At 44.3% G+C, this 23177-nt stretch overlaps 1 protein-coding gene across 2 annotated transcripts in view; it reads left to right on the top strand.

Annotated features, from left to right (window-relative positions):
* Positions 1-473: 473 nt before the first annotated feature.
* The window catches only part of CACNG7 (calcium voltage-gated channel auxiliary subunit gamma 7), a 145292-nt gene continuing 122588 nt past the window's right edge, over positions 474-23177 (top strand). The window contains exons 1-2 of one of the 2 annotated variants that reach the window (XM_069200666.1): positions 474-610; positions 11495-11714. The gene's annotated coding sequence lies outside the window, so the exon portion shown is untranslated. The remainder of the gene's footprint in view (positions 611-11494; positions 11715-23177) is intronic. The other variant, XM_069200665.1, reaches the window with a different exon arrangement.

The following is a 23177-nucleotide window of genomic DNA, read 5'->3' as shown; positions in this document are numbered from 1 at the left end:
CCCGTATCTATCCACCTACCGGTATAACTGCCTTTCTGCCTAAGTCCAATCTACCTTCCTTTCATTATCTCACTACCTATCAGCCTGCCTATCTGCCTACTTCCCTTCAGGCGTGTCTATGACGCATATTTGTATACTTATTGTACACAACCTCACACATACAGACCGACCCATGTGGCTTTAAGTCGGTGTGTATGAGCACGCACACACACTGCAATATAATTATGTCCACACGCGCGAGTATTCACGCATACCTACACGTACATATGCATGTATTTATGCATGCATTTACATTCATTTTATTCCACAGTCTCGAGCTAAGACCCGAGCCTGCATCTCAGAGCTGGCATCAGGCTTCCCAAGTGTGGGATTTACTTCTCTGCTGATGTTGGGGGACGGCGGGGAGGGCGAGGAGGAGGGGGGATGGAGGAGAGGGATGCGGGAGGGAGGGCTGTGTGCGTGTGTGAGCCAGGATTCCGCTCGGCTTTCCCCTCTCTGCAAACTCACCGAATCCGTCAGCTGGAGGAAAAAGGCAGGTCGCCCCTGGTAGTCGCAGGCAGCTCCCCCCTGCAGCTGCCCCTGCTGAGGATGAGCTGCCCTCCCCAACCTGGTGAGTCCGGGGGGCCTCGGCACCTTGTGCGTGCTGAATGTTTGGGGTGCTGGGGGGCTGGAAAAGGGAACCGGGGGGTGGAGGGGAGGGAGCTGGGAGCGGGGGTACTGCCTATCTGTTTCATCCTTCAGCGAGAAAGGAGGGGGTACATCTCATGCGAGGAAGGGGTATGACTGCAGCAAAGCAATCGGAGAAAAAAAAGTCGATTCCATGCCTTGCTGGAAAGGGGGCATTTTGGCTGAAAGGTTTGGAGCTTGGGACATGTAGGGGGAATGTGGTTTAGCCGCAGTGCCTTGTACCTGAAAAGGAGGAGGCTGTGCGTTTTGTTTTTACTGTACTGTGAAGGAATAAGTATGTGGGTTTGCTGTGGGGGAATCTGGCAAACACTTGTCCTCTTGGGCGTCAGAGATGGCCGAAGACTGTACTTGCCGGGAGGTTGCAGATGCGTTCTGCAGTTCTGCCCGCCTCATATCCATCTTCTGTGAGCGCGCACACTTCTGTGAGCGCGCACACTTCGTGGGGACACAGGGGGGCTGGAGCTTTGAACTCCAGCGGTGCAGGGATGGCTGAGGTAAGCTAGGAGATTAAGAGATGTATGGAGAAGAGTTAGTGGTTGACTCACTACAGTGGCAGTTCAGGGGGGTCCCCTCCTTGTTGAATTCCCCCACTTCAGACCACTTCTGCCAAGCGGTAGATGCAGAGTACATGCATAAAAGTGAATGAGTGAATGAAACACATCTTTGTCGTGCATGATAAAAAGGTTATTGGTGGGGAAATAGGCACCAGATCACCCCCAGCCCGGACCACACCCCATGGGCATCACTTGAAGGGACTTTCGCTCCTAGTGTTTTGGTAGGAGGTTGCTTCCTGGTGGATTCAGTGGTCCCATCACCAGCTTATGCCTGAGTTTCCTATTACGAGCCCAATGAATGGGATAGTGCGTGATCTCAGTACAGAGTTCATCAATTGTAGCTTTTCTATTACAAGAAGCTGAGCTGAAGAAGAAACTGTTTCCCTACCCATCACCACCTCTGCACTGCACTCTTAAAGCGTCACAGTCTGTGGCTGAACAATGGAGCACAACCCACCTAGACTGGGATGGTACCAGGGACTGGCTTATGGGAAGGGCAGACCAGCAGGCCATTATCACTAGGACAAAGTAGACTGTTGGTTTCTTAGCCAAGATGCCCATTGGAGCGTTGCCTCTATGCCCAGAAGTCCAATCTGCCTCAGGCCCCCTTCGGTGGGTAATAGAAATCTTACCCTCCGGCCAAGGGCCATTGTTGCTGTTGGAGAGCTTCAATTTCTAGCTGGACAGCACTAGTGGACACAGTGCCTGTATTTCTTTACCAGGTGTCAGTTCTTCCCAAACAAATGGGACAGGATGAAAAAGAATGTGCTAAATCAATGTAATTTCTGATATCCAGAGAATGTGGACCACAGTCATATCTTTAGGAGGGATTAGCTACAAAATGAGGAAAGCAAGCCAAGTTATATTGCATCGCGACCTCTTCAAGGCATCAGTAGATGTACTGGACCCCGTTGGTGCACTTTTTGATGGGTTGCAAAGTTCACCCCAACAAAAAGCCCCCTTATGCATGGACCATTTGACATCATAGGTGACCGACTTCATGCAGTGAGTAGTTCATGAAAATCCGAAATAAAATGAAGCACCTGATATTCCAGAAGAGGTCCCAACCTTTAGTGTCTCTGCGATGCCTCGGAATGCTGGGCATGGAAGTTGGTAAGAATGTTATGAGCACAGGGTGTGACTTTGCTATCTTGGAATGCTGGTGATGGATAAAGGTGGGGTAGGTGTGTGGATCAGACATCGACAATAGGTTCTATACGTTTGCGATGTCTTCAGTTGCTGATGGTGGGTAATGTGGTGTGGAAGGTTCACCTGCTATCCTGTCCCTATAAAGCAAAATACAGGTGTGCAAAATAAATTATCCTCACAAAAATGTCAATAATTTAACTGCATCCTATTTACAAAGAAAACAAAGCAACACAACTATTTGCCCCTTGTTGAATATAAGGGAGAAGATACTAGGAGATTTGTAGAGTATAACTAATTCATCTCTTGAAACTATGATCCAGGATGTAAAATTATATGTGTTTTAGTTCCTTTCAGAAGGCCGGTGTTCAGGCGAGCTTTATGCAATGTTTGAAGCTGTTGGTCAATCAAAGAAGCATTGGCAATGCCTACATTTCGCCGCTCGTTGAACTATTTTCTTTATTAATGCTTTTAGCTGATTGCAGATGGGAGCAGGGTAGGGGGCGTTGGGAAGCAAGAGAGTAAGGAAAGAGATTTCAGGGGACAGAAAAAACAGAGGCAAAGAGCAAGGAACCACATGCATCCCCACGGAGTGCTGAAAATTAATTAAGAAACAATTCCCACAAGTAAACAGTAGAAAGTTGCAGCTCATTTAGTCAGAATACTGTGAGACCAAACTCACCAAACAAACCGAAGACTAGGAAGGAAAGCCATCAAATAAAGAGGAGGCAAATAACAAGAAAAGCTACCCGGTCACAAGCAAGTGGATGACCCGAATCCCACTCTTAGTATAGGTTATGTATTGTAAACGAAAATTCTGCCACCAGGCAGCTGAAACTGTCTTTAACTGAGGCCTAGAAGGAGTATTTTCCTTTTTGGACTCCTGCTGTTGAGTAGAAGCAAGGACTTCTGTGGAGTGGACGGTTCTGTTTCATGACAACTGTACATGGAGTAAAGGAGTTTCTGAACTCTTAACGAGAATCTACCCCCATAATTGTTCAAGGGAAAAATAACATTATCTTACAAAGCTACCACCTTAGAAGGCCTTCTTTAGACTCTGAAATAAACCAACCTTGTACTATCTCCTTGATGTTGACTCAGTACCACTTAAGTAGCAGCACTGCCTGCTTGTTGTCAGGAAACCCCTAGGAATACTAGCATTAGTTTAGTTTGCGCTACCTCTTCCAAAAGGTTTCGGCTGCCTTCAGCTAATGTTGTCTATTTCATCACTCCCTTGAATGAACATGTGAGGAAGGTGCAGGGTTTGAACGTGCTCACTCAGCTATTGCCATGCCTCTTCATTTAGAGTCTAACACAGGAAGTGATGAAAACAATTACTGATTGGTAATGGGGATAGAAGGCGCAGACTCGTGTTAGTTGTCTGGAAGATGATAGTATCAGAAGTAAAGTTGACAGTGTCTATCATCATGGCAGTGCTCAAGTAGTGCAAAGTCAGCAGTTTTGAGCATGCTTCTCCCCAGCTCTACACCAACCCAATAATACAAACACCATTAAAGAAATCACTCTCACGCCTGGATTATATATCAGCTTTAATACATGCTTAGAACAGGCCTATATTAAGAGCAGTAGTGTTGTGACCACAGAACCTGGAGACTGGAATCCATTCGAGTCAGTAGACATAAAGGATGTGAGTGGAGAAGTCTCAGGCCATTGGGTTCTGAGAATGAGGACGCCGGGAGGTTCCTCATTTTTGGAGAATGAGAACACTGTCAGTTTCTTGAACATAGTTCTAGTTAAGTAAGCTAACACTGTCTTTTTGAACATATGCTTCTGGATGGTTAGCTCACACTTGCTTTGCGTCCTGGGCTTCACAGCATCTGTATTTCACCCATCTGTATTTTGGCAGGTATAAGACAGATAACGGGAGTGTTCTCCTTGACTACTATAAAATGATCACCAAGGCACCTAATAGCGGCTGCTTGTACATCATGACCAGACTGAAGACCTTGCATTTCTTCTTGTTCCAAACTGCCAACCAGACATGATATTTGAGACCATTCCAATTCGCTTGGTCAATCGACACACAAGCCTACATATTTAACCCTTTCAAAGCTGATGAAATCGATTCTTTGGTGAACCCGTCAAATTGTCATTGGCATCATCCAGTTTTGATTGCTATCATTGGTTGAAGGTCAAAGTTGGTGAACTGGACGACTGAGTGGGACTGTCTCACTTGAAGGAGCAGTACTTTTGTCAGTGCGTTCATGTGCATCTTCATACTCACGTCCTCATCAGCATCTGGAACCAAGGCTTAATGGCCTTGCAGAGAAGTGTAGATGGGAGCAATGCTAATGCTCATTCTTTCTTCATTATATGTAAAGTGATGACATTCTTCACTGGTAATTGTGCAAACGATCCCATTGTCCCACCTCTGCTTATACTTTACTACTGTTGCTTTTTGCACTGTGAAATGAAATTTCAGCCATGTGACTGCATCTCGAGAAACAGAGTTTGCTGCCTTGGTGAATGATATTTGTAATGTATGGAGAGTCAAGTCTTAAAAATATACACCTTTTCTAGGGACTTTAGCATCAGCCGTGGAACAGAATCAGTTTGAGATATGTGTCTACTGGTTAGATAATAGCAGCTCTATAGTGTGTATTTCTTGATGACATGGAGCCAAGCTCTTAAGGAATTAGAGCTTCTGCAGTTGAGGTCTGTGAGGAATTTACAAGTCCACAAATGACCATGAGCTCAAGTCATGAAGTGGAGGTATGCAAGGAAATAATATTTTACACTTGCGCCCCAGATCTATGTGATCAGGAACCTCTGATTATGTTAAACCAATCCCTTGATGCACTCCAAGCATAAAGTTGTGTCTTACAAAGTAATCTGGACTGATTTCTGTTCTAAGGCTCCAATTTCGAATTGGGCAATGGGAGTTAGTTGCACCAAGGCACTGCTACTACCCACTCATAGTTGGACTGGAGGCAATTCATCCAGCAGCCTCAGATGTCATATGACCCCTATGTCTAGCAAACATACATGCCAACACACTGACCCGTTTAAAACCCGAATCATGGGACATGGAGGGAGCTGGGATAGGGAAGTGAGATGTATCAGCCTCAGGTCAGGATTAGCGCTTTGGCCACTGCATGCCATTCATGATAGAAGGAAAGTAATTAAGACACTAGACCAAAATGCCTTCGCCTCCTTTCCTCTAAGAGTCAGAACCAATAGTCCCAGGTTATTAAGATGCCAACAGAGAGCTTTGTATTCTGATATCTTTTGAAGGTACTTTGCTGGAAGTGAACAAGGGCTCAAAATATTAAACACACAAGGTTGTGGGCCCATCATGCTAGAAGGTGGATGTCAGCCATTTAAAAAGGGTATGAAGTCCTCCTTCAAGGGGAAACTAAGGCATCATGGGCTAGATGTACAAAAGTTATGAATAGCGATTTTCTAATTGTGATTTCCTGTGAATTGCAATTAGGGAATCACTATTTCTAATGTATGAAGGTCTTTTGAGTTTCCGTAGTGATTCCTAGTGGGTCGCAAAAAGACCTACTTCATGAAAATTAACCAGGTAGGGTGCAATTTGCAACCCATTAGGAGAAGGGGATGCTCTAAAAAGAAAAAAAAGATAATTAGAAGTTTAATTTTTTAGAGTAGGCAGTGGTCCATGTAACCGGCCTACTCTAAAAATATTTAACCAGCCATTCTGAAAGGGGTAAGGGTGCCTTTGGGACCACTTCGAATTTGGTGGTACATTGTAAATGTTTTGCAACTGCATTTTGGTCACAAAACATTCATATATACCATTCTGATTCGGTTTTTAGAAAAGGATGCCCTCAACATACTCCTTCCAAATACCGAATTGCAAAATTTCAAGTGTGATTTGGTAACAAGTTACTGAATCCCCATTCGGGCTTAGTACATCCCAAAAATAATTGTTGTTGTGTAAACAAATTGGACCTCAAAAATGCATCGTACATCCAGGCCCTTATGTTTTAAGTGTATATTACAATGGAGTTTTAATAATAATGGTAAACACAAAGAGGACATTCTTGAAAATCTATTGCAGAAAAAGGGTTTGTATGAACCATCAAAAATAGTGAAAACTCTATGGAGAATTGTTCTAAACATTGCGAGTCAAACACATTCCAATTCCCTAAAGCAGAAGCAAGATCTATGTATGAGTTAATATCGCTACAGACACCAGAATAATACATTATTTTAATTATCCCCTATCATCTCAGGCTTCTCCTGTTAGAAAGTAGATATATCACCTGCCTCTAATAAAGTGAAAGTTACTTCTGGAGTCTCCAGGCGAAAGTTATGAATGTGTGACAAGTTTCCCACAAGAAAAAGCCCGGCCTTCCAAGGTAACAAAGCATCATATTTAATTAATTATCATGCATCATTTCCCTGCATCCAGGCGGGAGAATTAAGCCTCCAGTCATCCACCAAGGTGGCTGGGGGAGCCCATTACTCAACCTGGACATTACGATACCTGGCCAGAGGAATGTCTAAGATTCAATTTCTTTCCCCAGATGAGGGTGCAGGAGTGAAATCCGGTTCCCCCATGTTCATGATCTGCATTAGCCTTGATGTTCAGTACATAGTACATGCACATGATATGCAGTTTAATTGCCTGTGTGCACTGTGTGCACATAGATACATCTTTTTGTGAATCAGGAATGCTCTTGCATATTCACCAACCACACTGCAAGACACAAATTAACATCTATTTGCATAGGCCTGCTTGCATTTGTGCAGCGGAACCTTGAACCGATTTAGACCAAAGGCACAACTGAATGTGACCATGTGCAAACCGTTATTTGTGTGCTTTTCCTCCTCTACTAACTATAAGAAGGGTGGGTTAGGCAATTCGTAATTGGTATCTTGAGGTAGACTGTTTAATAGGTGGATGCAGGTGAAGGACTTCCTAGATTTTATGTTATGTTGTGCTAAACTATATAGTGGGAATAAAAGTTGTGTTATGTAATATGACTGAGTGGTATCATGGCCATTATTTATATAATTTGCAACTACCACTGTTGTAACATTGTGAATCAATCAAATCAATCAATCAAAGCTTTTAGAGTGCTGCTTATCACCCATGGGGTCTCAAGGTGCTGTTGTCGGCGTGCTGGTTAATCGAATTGCTAGGTCTTGAGCTCCTTCCTGAACTGCTTCAGTGAAGGACCATGACTGAGGTTGAGTGGGACAGTATTCATTGTCCAGGCTGCGAGGTAGCAGAAGAATCTACCTCCAGCCGTGCTTTTCCTGATTCTGGGGATGGCGGCGAGTGTGAGATGGGAGCATTGGAGTTGCCTGGTGGACGTGTACAAGGTCAGGCAGTGAATGAGGTAGTCTGGTCGATGTTGTGACGTGCCTTGTAGGTGTGAGTCAGTAGCTTGAAGGTGATGCTTTTGTCAATCGGGAGCCAGTGGAGGTCTCTGACATGGGCGGAGATGTGGCTGTGATGGGGGGTGTCCAGGATGAGTCTGGCTGCTGCGATCTGGATTCTCTGTAGCCTTGCTTGTAACGTCTTTGTGATGCCGCCATAGAGTGCGTTGCCGTAGTCCAGTTTGCTGCTGACCAGAGTGTGGGTGAGCGTCTTTCTAGTCTCTGCAGGGGTCTACTTGAAAATCTTTCGAAGGAGGCGCAGGGTGTGGAAGCAGGCTGATGAGAGGGTGTTGACTTGATGGTTCATGGAAAGCGTGTAGTCCAGGATGATGCCCAGGTTGCGTGCGAGATCAGTGGGTTGGAGGTATTTCCTAGGGTAGCTGGCCACCAGGAGTCGCTCCATGAGGAGGGGTGGAGCCAAGTACAAGGATCTCTGTCTTGTCAGAGTTGAGCCTGAGGCAGCTGGCTTACCTTCGGCCAGTGACTGCACTCATACCATTGTGGAAGTTTCTCTTGGCTGTTGATGGGTCGTCGGTCAGGGAGACAATCATTTGGGGATCGTTGGCATCGGAGACAATGTTTAGTCCGTGCTGTCTGATGATTTTGGTGAATGGGGCCATGTAGATTTTGAAGAGGGTCAGGCTTAGTGAGGATCCCTGTGGAACTCTGCAGCAGGTTCTTTGGGCGCTGAAATGTACAATCGGAGTCTAACGCTCTGGGTTCTTCCGGACAGGAAGGAACAAATCCATTCTAATGCTTTGCCTTGGATGCTGGCGTCGTAAAGTCTGATGCAAAAGGTGGAGTGGGAGACTGTGTCAAACGCAGAAGAGAGGTCAAGTAGTATGAGGGCGGCCATGTCACCATGGTCTAGTATGACGCAGATGATGTCGGCCGCTGTGAGGAGGGCTCTCTCAGTGCTGTGGGTGCTCCTGCAACCAGACTGTAAGGGGTCTAGGATGTGGTTTGACTCGAGGAACTCCACCAGTTGCATGTTGATTGCCTTTTCTGCTACCTTGGCTGGGAAGGGGAGCAGAGAGATGGGTCTGTAGTTTTTCATCTCCCTTGGGTCGGTGGAGGGTTTCTTTAGGAGCAGGTTGATCTATGCGTTTTTCCAGTCGGATGGGAAGGTGGTGTTTACGATGGAATGCTTGATAGTCCAACATAGTTCTGGTGGGTTAGTGGTGCTGGCCAGGTTGAAGATGTGGTGTGGGAACATTGTAACACTTTTGCCTCATTAGCAAACATTTTTGAAAACTAATATGAATGAATGGGTGGAGAAGTGTGTGGCTGGGTGGTGTACCTTGTATGAGAGCTGCAAATGTGCTTCAGTTGTGTCACAGTGCACCTGTGGCAGCAGCAATGAGCAGTAGTATAACAGAGAGAGAGTCACATCCGTGTACAGTGCAAACTCCTATGAGAGGTAGAAGAGATGGTGTCAGACCCACTTCTGGGGGCCACAGAGAAAATAGGGGCTTCTGGGACCCAAACATGGTGGTTGAGATTGTTTGCCACTGGTGCCCTGGAGTACCTTCTACTATGGCTCTGCAAATTGGGCCAAGTAACCGTTCCTGTGTTTAACTCTCAGGATAGCAAGTAGGGAGGTAGTCTGGTAGGGGTAGTGTTCAATACTCAAAAGTGAAACAAGAGACATAAAAGATGAATTGTTCAGCCAAGTGCTTGAATGAAGATTAATAACCCTGTAATACACAACACTACATTGTTCAATGGGGCTCAGCCACAGGGTTGTGATTTCAACTACAATTCCTAGGTAAGCGTTTACACCCTCTATAGTGCTTCTGTATTGTTAATGGAACTTCTACTAAAGCACTGACATAGGCAGAGGTGCAGTTCACTGGGTTTCTACTTGCGCAAAGCATTAAGTAGTTCAGTTCAACAGTGCATACCGAAAATGGAATTAAGTAACTTAAGTAACGTTCAATGTTGCCACTGCATAACACAGTCAGCTAATCCAGCACACTCTTTCACATGTAAGTACCTGTTACCTGCTCACTATGCTTCACTTGTGTTGGGCTGTTGGACATTCTTCTGACTGGTGCTTTGAGTGGTGATTCCTCTGCCACAAGACCAAGGTAGTCACTCCACACCAGAAGTGACCTTGGCTTGTGAGCAGCATAGCAGACCAGCTTGGCAGGAACTTGTCATGGCAGATATGGCCTCCTAACCAGGATACGACAAGTGCTCTTTGTGGGCAGTTGCTGCTTCCCCACTGGGATCACACAGGTTGCTCGTCTGGCAAGTGCATCATCTGGGCTAGGATCAAGCTTCCACTTTGGCAGCAATGACAGCTCCTCATATGATTTGCTTGGATTTAGGCGGCAACAGCACCAGGCCTTTGGGCATTGCTGGGGTGCCAGACAACACATGGTTACTGATTGAACTTGATTGCTGTACACGGTCCACTGTGGATGTTCTGATGGGAGAATAGGAGCCCCCTCATGACATAGGGTTAACACCAGCTTTACTCCTGTGGGCCGCAAACAACTTCTTTGTGTTTCCCAATGTCAGGAACACAGCTGGTGTCTCCTCCTGGATAGCCTCTCCTCCTGCAGAGCCCAGCTCTCTGCTTCTCCCACTAATCAGGCAGGCCTCAAGTACCCATCTAAACTTTCAGCTCCTTCAGCAAGTTCTGCCAACTTCAGGTTATGTTCCCTCACCTCTGGGAGACTGGCTGCCATGTAGGCACCAGTCCTGCTCACACAGCAGACAGTTCCTTAGTTATGAAAAACCTGAAACTATAACAAAGTGGGGTGGATTGGATCCCACTTTTATATGTTTTTAGATGGGTTATAGATCCAACGTATAAGGTTTCAGAACGTGACGATAAACAGTGTATGTACTGTCTTTTTTCTCCAAAGAAGTGTTACAATTGTCAAATATGTATCTGGGATGTGCAGAATGAGTGACCACATCTAGTGAATGAAATGCCATTAATCTTTGGCCATTGGGGAAATCATGTTGCATTATGTTTAGGTCATGAAGCATTGAAGTCATGTTTAAGCCATGATCATTTCAAAGGAGTTCAGTTTCTTAAAATTAGAGTTGCACAAATCTGCAAGACTTTACTCTTGACACTTCATGAAGTTATGTGAGAATCTGCATTTCTTTTAGAAATAAGATCTGGAATGTAAGGTTTTGTGGGAGAAAACCCTTCAAATTAACGTTTGCAAAAAAGTGCTACATCTTTAGCAAAATGTTCTTGTAGTGTGCGGCAAAAATGACTTCTTAATCAATTTTCCAATGGGTAATTTTTGCACAACTAAGGCATAATTAGAAAAGATGTTTAAAACTTTTTAACTTTATGTAACATTTTCTGAATTACACAAATCATGAAACTTTTTTGCTAGCTGAATTTTAATTTAATCCACTAACACTTTAGAGACTGATTGGTTGCACAGAAACAGTTTTGAGTTTCTAAATATCTGTGGGTTGACCAATGTGTAAGAAACCTGATTTGATTTTATCATCTATCAAGTAGAGTAGGTTAACGTAACGTGCTACATTGGCAAATGACAAAGATATATCCCGGTTGATCACACTACATCACGTGTTGTGGGGATGTCTCTGAGGTTCTGTAGGAGAATATCGAGAACAATTTAGAGCACATCTTCAGATAAGTTCACTAAGATTTATCGATTATCGCCTGATATGATGGAGAGTGACTGTCAGACTGGAAATAGTTATAACGTGTTGCACATTATATTCCTTTTGTACAGCTTTGAGTATAACTCAAAGGTTACTGCTCAGACTCCGAATTTCAGAAGATCACCCTGTCTGCAAGCATAAATAGAACTGAACATCAGCAATCAGAAGTTTTGAGCACAAGATGGATAAAGGATTAAGTTGGAAGGATATATTTTTAATTTAAATATCTGGGGCTATTTCCATGTCCTGTCCCTCTGGTAGTCTGTACACCATTCAAGATCCGAATTCAAGGTAATTGTGATGATATTGTGATTTTTTACTGTACCCTCTTCCAGAAGTCTGTAGTATTTTGGTTCCTGACAGCTCTTGTTGTATTCTTCCTCCTCTTTATTTCTTTTGTATTCTCCTACTTCTATTCCTCTGTGTCATATCATGCTTGGTGCATCAAGAGTGATTAATCTGCTCCCGTTTTAGAGTTTGGAGTAAAATATCTGTTCCATAACAATTATAATGCCGATTTGTAACCCAGAATGTAAATCATTGGCCACTCAAAAGTTTATTTGGAAAACACAATGTAGCCGTGAGTTAGAATAGAGTAATATGTTTTTAATCTAGTGGAATAGAGAAACATTTTTGTAACCTCTTGGACACTATGGACATGACTTCCATGTTCACAGGGATCTCAAACGTGACATGAAGGTCACGTCTAAGTCCCAAGGGCAGGGAACCTCTCTCATACTGGCATCAGAGGGATCCCTTTTTTCTTTTCAGGTTGGGCTGTTTGGGAAAGCAGCCCAAGGCTGTTTTTTTTTTTTTTTTTGTTGGTAATAAAGATAAGCACGCATGGCACATTCATGCCTTTACTGAAAAAGTAAAAGTAAAATGAGCTGATCTGCCTGTTTTACTTTCACTGCATTGGTGCTCGCCGGCATATCTCAGCTCCCTGAGCACCAATTTAGTTTGGTGAGGTGTCACTGGAAAGGGAAAATGGCCCCTTTCTAATGGTATCCCTCCCTGTTAGATCCCTGCTTGGGGATCACCACAGGAGGGTGATCCTCAAGCAGGAATCAACCCACTAGACACCTACCTGGGATTCGTTTTTGAGGGGGGGGCAGCCCACTGGCAATCAGCTAGTGCCCCCTTCCTTCCCCAGGCACAACAGTCTTTCTGGATCCCCAGGGGCAGATAGGAGGTTCGTTACATAAAACAGGAAAGGAGTGTGGTGGCTCACGCTGTCAATGGATCATGCCCCAACTTCAAAGGGGAAGTCTGTCTTTCTGTCCTCCTTTGGAGGCAGTTTGAGGGGAGGGGGTTGCATCTAGGTATCCCTGTAGGGGGTGAAGAAAGCACACTAGGTACCAGGGAAAATATATTTTTTTATAAAAGGGGTGGCGCTCTATATCCTGTCATGGGGCTATGCTCCATTCCAAAGTGGATGGTGCAGTCTTTCTGTCACCCTCTGGGAGGCAATTTGGGGTGTTTACTGAGAATCTTCCCTCCAGAAGGTAGCAAGCCCACTAGACCCCAAAGTGTTTACTCTTTCTTTTTAGGGAAAAAGAAAGGGAGGGACCCATCCCGCTATAGGGCCATGCCCCTACACCAAATGCGACAATTCACTCTTTTTGCACCACCTCGGAGGCAGATTGGGGGCTTGCTCCCAATCTGTCCTCCTGAGGTGGGTAGAAAGCCCCCTAGATACTAAGGATTTTGCATTTGGGGCAAAAGAAAGGGGTGTGGGTGTCCCACTCTGGCATATTCCCAAACCAAAAAGGGGCAAAGCCCTTCTCTGCCCCCAGGGAGCCGAAAGGCTGTAACCAGGGGGCAGAAAGACTTTGTTGCCCCAGTTTGGCCTATGAAGGAAGAGGGTGACCCACAAAGCCACCTGGACATCAGGAATATTTTGTTTTCTAAAATAATAGGGTGGGGTCTAGCCCATGCTGACACCAGGCCCCACTTTCACTCCTAAAGCCTTCACGGTTTTTCTGATCCCCTGGTGACTAAGGGGCCTATTTATACTTGTTTTGCACCAAATATACGCAATTATTTCAATGCAAATTTGGTGCAAAACTAACTCCGTATTTATACTTTGGTGCTAGACCCGTCTAGTGCCAAAGTTATGGAGTTAAACTCATTTTTTGGACGTGGAAACCCACCTTGCGTCAATGAGATGCAAGGTAGGCGTTCCTGTGCAACAAATTACTCTATGGCAGTAGCGCCATATTTATACCCCTGTGATAAAATCACGCAGGTGGGGGAGGGGTCAAATAATGGTGTAAAGCTTGCTTTGCACCATTATTTAATGCCTGGGTCAGGGCCGGCGGTAGGGGACCTGTGGGCCTATTTCCATGGTGGAACACCATGGAAAAAGCCCACAGGTGCCCTACCCAGGCCCCAGGGACACCCCCACCCACACCAGAGGGACAGCAGAGGATGAGGGACACCATCACCCCATCCCAGGTAAGTATAGGTAAGTATAGGTAAGTACAGGTAAGTATTTTATTTTATTTTTTTAAGTGCCACTGGGGGGCCTAAAATGAGCCCCCCCTACATGGCACTGGGTGCAATGGCCATGCCCAAGGGACACTGGTCACCTGTGCTGCCATTGGGGTGGTGGGCATGACTCCTGTCTTTTCTAAGACAAGAGTCATGTGGTATGGATGGTTTTGTGTCAGAAAATGACGCTAGGCTGGTTAGAGTCATTTATTTTACACTAACCTGCCTAATGTCAATTTTTGGTGCAAACCCCCCTTCTCCCAAATCGCCACCCCCTCCAGGCTAACGTCATTTTATTTTACGTTAGCCCACCCTTTGCGCCGGTTTGCACCATTCCATAAATATTGTGCCTGGCTGGCGCTCAGGAATGGTACAAGCCGGTGCAAAACATTTAGATGCAAAACTGCGTTAGTGCAGTTTTGCAACAAAAAGTATAAATATGCCCCTAAGTCGTTCCCATCTCAATGGCACGCAAGAGTGGGACTAAACCTCAATATCATTCCACTTTCCCTGTTCAAGAGCTGCACGTTTCCAGTACGGGCCGGCCGCCACCTGGTGAACTTACCTAACCCAGACATTTCTGAAAACTAAACATTAAGGGAAGTTCAGGTGGTATGCCTTGTGCATATTCCACAATATTCTCTTACCCACAATGCCCTCAAACCTCAAACTATGCCTAAAATTGCACATTTGTCTTTTATTTCTGTGACATAAAGTTCTGGAATCTGCAGGTTTCCATATAAATCAGACCACTCTGTGGTCCCTCACCTGCCCCAATGAAAATGCTACCCCAATCGTGTGCCTCAGCCTACCGCCTGTGTCAGGATAGTCTTGAGAATACAATGTGCAGACAGCAACAATATGGTAAAGTAGAGTAAATGGTCCCAGGCTTCTCTGCCACCAAGGGAAACCTACCAAACACGGTAATTTCTGAAAACTAAACACCCCAAGGAGTTTATTGTGGTGTGCCTCACATCGATCCAACAATAAACCTACCCATAGTGGCCTGAAAATCACAAACTTTGCATTAAATCATGCATTTTCCTTGCATTTCTGAGACGTATACTTTTAGAATCTAAAGGAATCCACAAAGTTCCTACCATCCAGCATTCTGCCACTTGTCTTGAGGACTCCCATTGACCCTAGTTTAATTTATTCCAGTCACAGGCACTAGGCCGAGCCACACACGTGGGGTAGTATTTTTATGAAGACAAGTGTGGAATTGCTGGGTGGTAGAAATTGTGTGGATCCCTGAGAATTCTGGAAGTTTACATCACAGATATACAAGTATATGCATGATTTTCAGGAAAGTTTGATGACATTATAGGGAAGAAAACTTTGTTGGATCCAAATGAGGTACACAACCTTGACTCCCCCGTGGGTGTCTACTTTTCAGAAATGTCTGGTTTGATAGATTTCCCTAGGTGGCAACCGTCCCCAGGCACAGTTCCTGCAGTTATTATTACTGATGTCACCAAAATGCGTTTTGGCACCTTTCGTGCTGTGGGCATAAGGCCAACTCACACAAGTGGGGTACCATTTTTATCGAGAGATGTGGAAATGCTGAATCAAAGAAAATTTGTGGATACCCACAGATTTCTGAACTTTTCTTCACAGAAATGTGAAGGAACTGTGTATGTTTTAAGCAGTTTGAGGTTTCCACTGCTTGTGAGTAAGCAATTCTTATGAGATCCACGAAAAGCACACCACCCAGGACTTTCCCAGGTGTCTACTTTTTAGAAATGTCTGGGCTTGGTAGGTTTCCCTTGGTGCAGGCTGAGCTTGGGCCAAAATCTACTGCTACCCAAATTGCAAAAAAGGTTGCTTTTTAGTAGAAAAATTTGATGTCTCCATGTTATGTGATGGACCCTTTCCCATTGTGGCGCCTAGGTCCACCCACACAAGTGGAGTGCCATTTTCATTAGAGTATGTGTACAAATGCTGGATGGTAGGATGTTTGTGGATCCTCACAGATTCTTGAACTTTCCTTCACAGAAATGTAAGGAACATGCATGTTTTTAGCCAAAGTTTGAGGTTTGCATGGTCTTCTGAGTAGGAAAACCTTGCAACATCCACATCAGTTACACCACCCTGGTGTTCCCCATGTATATACTTTACAGAAATGTCTTTCTTTGGTAGGTTGTCGTTAGTTTTGGCTGAACTAGGACTCAAAATTCACAGCCATCCATACCTCAAAAAAGAGTTGGGTTTGAGTAGAAAAATGTGATGTGTCCATGGTGCGTTTTGAGCCTTTTCGTATAGTGGGCTCTATGTTCACCCACACACATGGAGTGCCATTCTTATCAGAAAAGTTGTGGGAATGTTAGGTAGAAGGAAATTTGCGGAACCCCACACATTCTGGAAATTGCCTTCACATACTTTATGGTTTGCAGTTTGCATGGACTTCTGAGTAAGAAATTCTCATGCGATCCATGGAAGTCACAACACTCTGATCAGCCTTGGGTGTTGGTTTTCAGAAATGTCTGGTGGTTTTTCAGATTGCCTTGGGTACCAGCTGAGTTATGACCCAAATTCTGCAGCCACCCACATTGCAACAAGTGTCAGTTTTGAGTGAAAACTTCGGTGTCCATGTCGCGCTTTGTGCCCTTTCTTGTGGATGCCAAACCCACCCCACTGGATGGTAGTAAACTTGTAGATTCCCACACATCTACAAACTTTCCCTCACAAAAATATTAGGAAAATATGTGCTTTTAGCCAAAGCTTGAGGTTTGGAAGGGCTTCTTGGTACCAAAACCTTGTGAGAACCACAAAAGCCACATCACCTGGACTCCCCAAGGTGTCTAGTTTTCAGAAATGTCTGAGTATTATAGGTTTCCTTGGGTGGTGGCTTAGTTTGGGTCCAAAACACCAAGCTACCACCATTGTGGAAAAAAAACCCATTGATTTTGCCAGTTGAAATGTGATATCTCTAGGTTACGGTTTTGGCTGTTTTGTGTTGCAGTTGCTAGGCCCAGCCACACAACTGAGGTTCCATTTTCCTCAGGAGAAATGTGGGAACATGGAATAGTAGAACACTTGTTATTATCAATTGGATTTCTCTGCAGTTGTGGCTTCCAAATGTAAGTCAGTGAGCACACTTTTTAGCACAATGCCCTCTGAATCGCATAATAGTATGGGTAACTATAAAGTCATATGTGTACAAATAACCACTGTTGCTAATCTCAGTCTATTGTGTACATTTCAGAATTACATAGCTTTCCTTCTCACCTATTTTAGTTGTTTATTTTTTACCAAATTAATTGCTAGTCAGCTCAGTGCAGCTCAGTTGTTGGATCTGGGAAACACAAGTTTTTGGAGAACCTACAAACAGTACATATCACTGCAACGAGAAGGGTCTGCCGGATATACAAGTATATTGCTTTTATAAATAAGCCATCGTGAAAAGTTGCAGATGAAAAAGTTGTCACAAATTAATGTTTCTTCAAGCTACTTTTCATTATTTTTTTATTTCACTAGTTAGGGCCTGATTTAAAGGTTGGTGGAGGGGGTTATTCCATTACAAACATGATGGATATCCGTCATGTTTGTGATGGATTAACCCGTTCGCCAAACTCTAAATTAGTCCCAAAGTCTATTTGAAAAACTTGGAGGGATCTGCACAACTGACCCCTTGTCGAAGTTCTAGCAGTCAAGAGGTTAAATGAGAATCTTAAATAAAACATTAGGGTTAAATTATGAATCTGGAAATTATTTTTCATTAGAAATTATCAAAATGTCTAAAATGGAATTGAATGTATGCCATACCCCCCCACACATTAGGATAGGTGCATGTTTTCATTCTTTTGGGGTTGTTTTAGCTCTTCTACACCAATTATGTGAAAGAGAAATCAGATGCAGCTGTTAGCTGGAACCTAAATATAGTGAGGACAAATTCTTACTTCTACATCAACATTCCAACATAAAAATTACAGTACACAATTTTCTCTATATTTCTGAAGGTAGAGGAATATCTCTAACGTAATTAGCATCCACTTTTAACTAAATTCTTACTCCACAATGACATCCTACTGTACTTTTAAATCAGTGCCCATGGGTTCAAAAAAACTCATATGCAGTTTGTTCATGTGTTTGCCTTTCTCCCTCCCTCCATTTAATGGCCATTTACCTGTTAAATATTCTGCTAATATTTTGAGATTAAAACACATAGATACAAGCGGCTTTAGAAATTACATTTAGGGGGTCATTCCAAGCTTGGCGGGCGGCGGGAGCCGCCCGCCAAGCGGGAACCGCCAGAAGACCGTACCGCGGTCAATAGACCGCGGCGGTCATTCTAGGTTTCCCACTGGGCTGGCGGGCGACCGCCAAAAGGCTGCCCGCCAGCCCAGCGGGAAACACCCTTCCACGAGGAAGCCGGCTCCGAATGGAGCCGGCGGAGTGGAAGGGGTGCGACGGGTGCAGTAGCACCCGTCGCGAATTTCAGTGTCTGCTAAGCAGACACTGAAATTCTAAGTGGGGCCCTCTTACGGGGGCCCCTGCAGTGCCCATGCCATTGGCATGGGCACTGCAGGGGCCCCCAGGGGCCCCACGACACCCCATACCGCCATCCTGTTCCTGGCGGCCGAAACCGCCAGGAACAGGATGGCGGTATGGGGGTCGGAATCCCCATGGCGGCGCAGCAAGCTGCGCCGCCATGGAGGATTCCCCTGGGCAGCGGAAAGCCGGCGGTACACCGCCGACTTTCCGTTTCTGGCCGCGGCTGTACCGCCGCGGTCAGAATGCCCAGAGGAGCACCGCCAGCCTGTTGGCGGTGCTCCCGCGGACCAAGGCCCTGGCGGTTTTTACCGCCAGGGTCAGAATGACCGCCTTAATGTTTTGTGTGGAAGCTTTTTTCTATTAATTAAACACAGTGGCATTGTAAATGTTATCATTATTTTATCACTGTAACAGGTGTTATGTTGCATCATTGTATAATTTTAACGCAGATGCTGTTGCACTGAAGTAAAAATAAATTAGAAACAGCAAACAAACAAGGTGCATCAATCATAAAGCATTGGTGTGACTCATGTTCTTTTTTGAAACATAAAACTTAGTTTCTACGACTAGGGGCCTCATTACGATTTCGAGAGATGGTTTAAGCTGTCCGCCGAAATTCTTACTTGGAGGTTCCCACCAATGTGGCTACCTCCCCACTGGGCCCATTACGAGTTTCCCGCTAGGTTGGCGGGCAGAAACCTGAGTCGCCGCTCGCCGGCCTAGCGGGAAACATCCTACAGCATTGTCTCCGGCACGTAATCGAGCTGGCGGCAATGCTGTAGAGTGCAGGGTGCACCAGCACCAGCACCCTTGCAATGTTTACTGTCTGCAAAGCAGACAGTGATCATTGCGAAGGTGCTGGCCTAGTGCATGGGCAGTGCAAGGGCCTTCCTGGGGCCCCTTGCACGCGTTCTCCACAAGTCTTTTCATGGCAGTGCTACTGCCAGGAAATCGCTGGCAGTGAGCCAAGTCGTAATTCTCAGGGCAGCCCTGCTTGCAGCGATTCCCTGGTGGATTAGGACCGCCACGACCGCCATGACCGCAAGACCGCCGGGATGACTAATTCTGGAGGTGCTGGCAGTCCGACTGCAGCAGGACCGCCGCAGTCGTAATAAGTGATCTGACCGCCGTCTGCGGACCTGGGAGTCATGAGACCGCCAGGTTCGTAATGAGGGCCTAGGTGTGCTTACAAACAGATTTTAAAATAAATGTGGCCTTTCTTCTTAAAAGGCAGCATTTTGTTAGAAAAGTGGGGAAGTTAAAAGGACCTTGCCGTGACCTCTCCTCAGCTGACCAGCACATTTCATTTGAAACAACAATTGACTAATATCATAGTTTTTACTTTTTTTTCTTTTTTTTAAGAGAGTTTTTATGAATGCCACTGCCTTTTCCTCTTCTTTCTCACCCTCCTTCTCTTAGTCAGCAAACAATGTGTCAAGGCTAAAAACAAAGCAAGAGGAATGTTGCTGTGCAGAAGAAATGCTTTAACCAGTAGACAAGAGAGATGTGTCCACCACCACTCTACAGAGTACGCATCCCTAACGAGGCCTCATCTGCAGTGCTTAGTTTGAAAAAAAAACATGTGCCAGGGCCCATGTCAGGAGGCCACTGCAGCTGCACCAGCAGTTGCTCCTGCCAACGCTGCCAAACGACATGACCTACACAGCTACTATCCATCACACTCCTATAAGTGTGACAATTCAGAATATTCCAGGCCCCCCAAAGCTATAAGACTGGCTTTGGTGATGGGTATTACTCATTTTAATGTATATTAAGTTATCAAACAACTGTTGTTGTGCTCATTTCGAAATTAGACAAACAGCCCCACCATGTGGTGAACTGTAACAAGTGCCTGAGTTGACAATTAAGTGCTGGTGCCGAGCACCAGAAACCACTGCCTCAAATTAAGCACGGATCATCTGCAGACCAGTGTGTGGCCACTCAAGTGACGTCTCTAGCCCTGAGGACATTATTGTGCCTAGTTCTGCTCTAGTCTTGAGTCCATGTTGAGCATTTCTTATAGTTCTGGAAGCGACCTGGAAAGGTGTATCCAGTTCTGGCGGCTGCTCTTAAACATTGCCTCAGGTTCTGAGTTCCATCTCTGCACTCTGTGTTCAGTTCTTAGGGCCAGGTCTGGAACATTGTGTCCAGTTGCAGAAGCAACAACTGACGTTCTGTTCCATGTTCTGGCAGCCACCTCACCTTCCAAATCCATTAAGACTGGTAGAGGAATATTATTTAATAAAAATACCTAATAGCTTTTCTTAAATTACAAGAGGAATATTATTAAAACAATACTTCATCAATTTCTTTAAACCACATTCATATATCTTATTGAGAATTATATCATCGGAAAACTGAAGAGCAGATTGTCCCTTATATTAAATTACTATGAAAACTCTTATGAACTCCAGAACTGATAACAATATGTGCGGCCTGAAAATACCATAAATGGATTATTTTTTATGGGTTCCCATGGGTTTTGTAACTGCCATCAGCATGTACCTTTACACACTCAAATATAGATAAGAATGCACGGGATTCTGAAGAAGGTTTGCTTAGCAGCATGAAAATGTCTACTACACAGGTCCACATACTGCCACATAGGAGAAAACAATGCATACATGAGTCGATGTGGTTTATTTGAACTCGTTTTGCAAAAAGAATGCCTTTTGATGTAAAATGGGCACCTCGAATACACAAATGAATTACTATGTCCATCTTGTTCCAGATTACACTGCATTAAGCATGAACAGCAATTAAAACAGTCTTACTGACAGAACAAGGATAGGGGAAGATTCCTCTTAGTACCTACCATGTGGCCCATTTATTTTTTATAATTATTCAGCCGTTTTATCCAGTAGTCACTACTTCAGAAATTGAAAAGGATTGAACGATATATGGAAATGTCTTTAAAATATAAGATGTACTCTGTTTGAGTTGGTGGCAATGTGGTTGAAACCCATGCCCCTGTTTTCCATACTGGATCTTACATCTTAGGGCACAAGTTTTGTGTGTGCTGTGTTTTCACGTCCTTCTGAGAAGCAAATCTTTATAAGTTTTGCTTACTAACGGTTGCCTGTTTTGCTTATAGATATACACTGTATTCTAAATTTTTCACTACAGGTATCACTGTCTCTCAAAGATGACCTCGTTTTCCTACATTTTTCTCCCTCCTTCTTTCTGCTTCGTTTTGCTTTCTTGCTCTGAGCCAAAATCTGATGACGAGAAATAGTTCTGGTTCCTACAAGTGAACACCAGAGCCCACCACGTGTCACTCTCACAAATTAATCACGTCTTTAATAGAGACACTTTCTGAAATATAAATTTCTATTGTCTGTCGGGCTTCAGTTTGTATGGACTATGGTAGGCGATGTCTCAATTATTTCAATTTATCGAACATTTTACACCCTGCAACCTCATCCTCTAAAGATCCCTCAAATCTGTAAAATGTTCAGAGGCTTGCAACAAACAAATTTAATTTCACCCAAGACTTACATCAAATTTGCAGATCGGTGATTTTATTCATTTTGTGATCTGATATATAACCATTGTGGAAAACGTTGGTAATGAGTAATCTAATCAGGTGAATGTTGGTCATCTCTCTAACAAGATGGCCAGTACTAATTTGGAGTGTCTACATCATAGTCCTATCCCTCACTGGTGCATAGGTGCAGGAACAAGACAGGAGAGCACAACTCGGGTCTTCATGCACACGATCACACACTACAAAGATATAACCACATAACAGACTTACACTTTTTCATCCACACCACTCCCACGGAGAAGCAAGCTAGCATTCAATAAATGTGCTATCAAGCTCTATGAAAATGCAACTTCAATCCAATCCATTACAAAACAGTCTGAATCATTATCTGATGATCAAAAGGGTAAACATGTTGGCTGATGAGTCATTCTAGTGATCCACCTCCAGGTTGTCTTTGAAAACTATCACTTTATCACTTTTGGCTGTTGCTTTAAATTTCTCGAGCCACAATCACAAAGAGTGTTGGGAGATGAGGGTCTTTGAAATCTTCTACACTACTTTTTCCTTGGTTAAGTTCAGATCCACTGGAAGGGGTTTGCAGCTTTTCTACCTGTGCACCGAGGATCTGGAACAAGATCCCAGTATCCATCAGGACCACCTCAACGTTGCTTTTATTTAGGAGCAAGTTAAAGACTCACCTCCTTAAAGAACACTACTTCACAATGCATTCACTGTCCACACCCATGCTGCCTCTCATATCATTTGATAACTTTAAGCTTGCCTCCTATCATTTGTTGATTTTAAGCTTGCCTTTGACCATGTAGAGTTATCTGCTACCCTTTTACTAGGTATGTGCTCTAAGAATCTAAAAATACCAGATACATACATGATGTTTTACTGGTGTGCCAAATGGATTTATGAGTCATTGATTTTCAGCTCTGCATGTAATGGCATTTGAAGCATGAAAGTGCAGCTGTCAAGGCATAGAGCTTCCATACTCAGAGCACTAGCTCTGTAGCTCTGTGAGGAACGTATCTTCTTCACCCAGAGCTGGAGCTTTGGAAAGCAAGCTGCTTCCAGGTACAAAACCTGAGCTCTAAGATTAGTGTCTAATCAGAACTAGAGCTGGAATTCTAAGTGGAGTATAGCATCCAAAAGTAAATCCTAAGATCTTTGAGGTATGAAGTTTCCAGACCCATAGATCTTGATCTTGGAGAAATGAAGATTACCAACCTAGACCATCTGTTCTGCTGGGAATGTAGAAGGCAATTATAGAAAGG

Source organism: Pleurodeles waltl, chromosome 7 (genome assembly GCF_031143425.1).
Source record: "Pleurodeles waltl isolate 20211129_DDA chromosome 7, aPleWal1.hap1.20221129, whole genome shotgun sequence".
Classification (NCBI taxonomy): Eukaryota; Metazoa; Chordata; class Amphibia; order Caudata; family Salamandridae; genus Pleurodeles; species Pleurodeles waltl.
The sequence above is the reverse complement of the archived record's forward strand: the minus strand, read 5'-3'. Positions and strand labels throughout refer to the sequence as shown.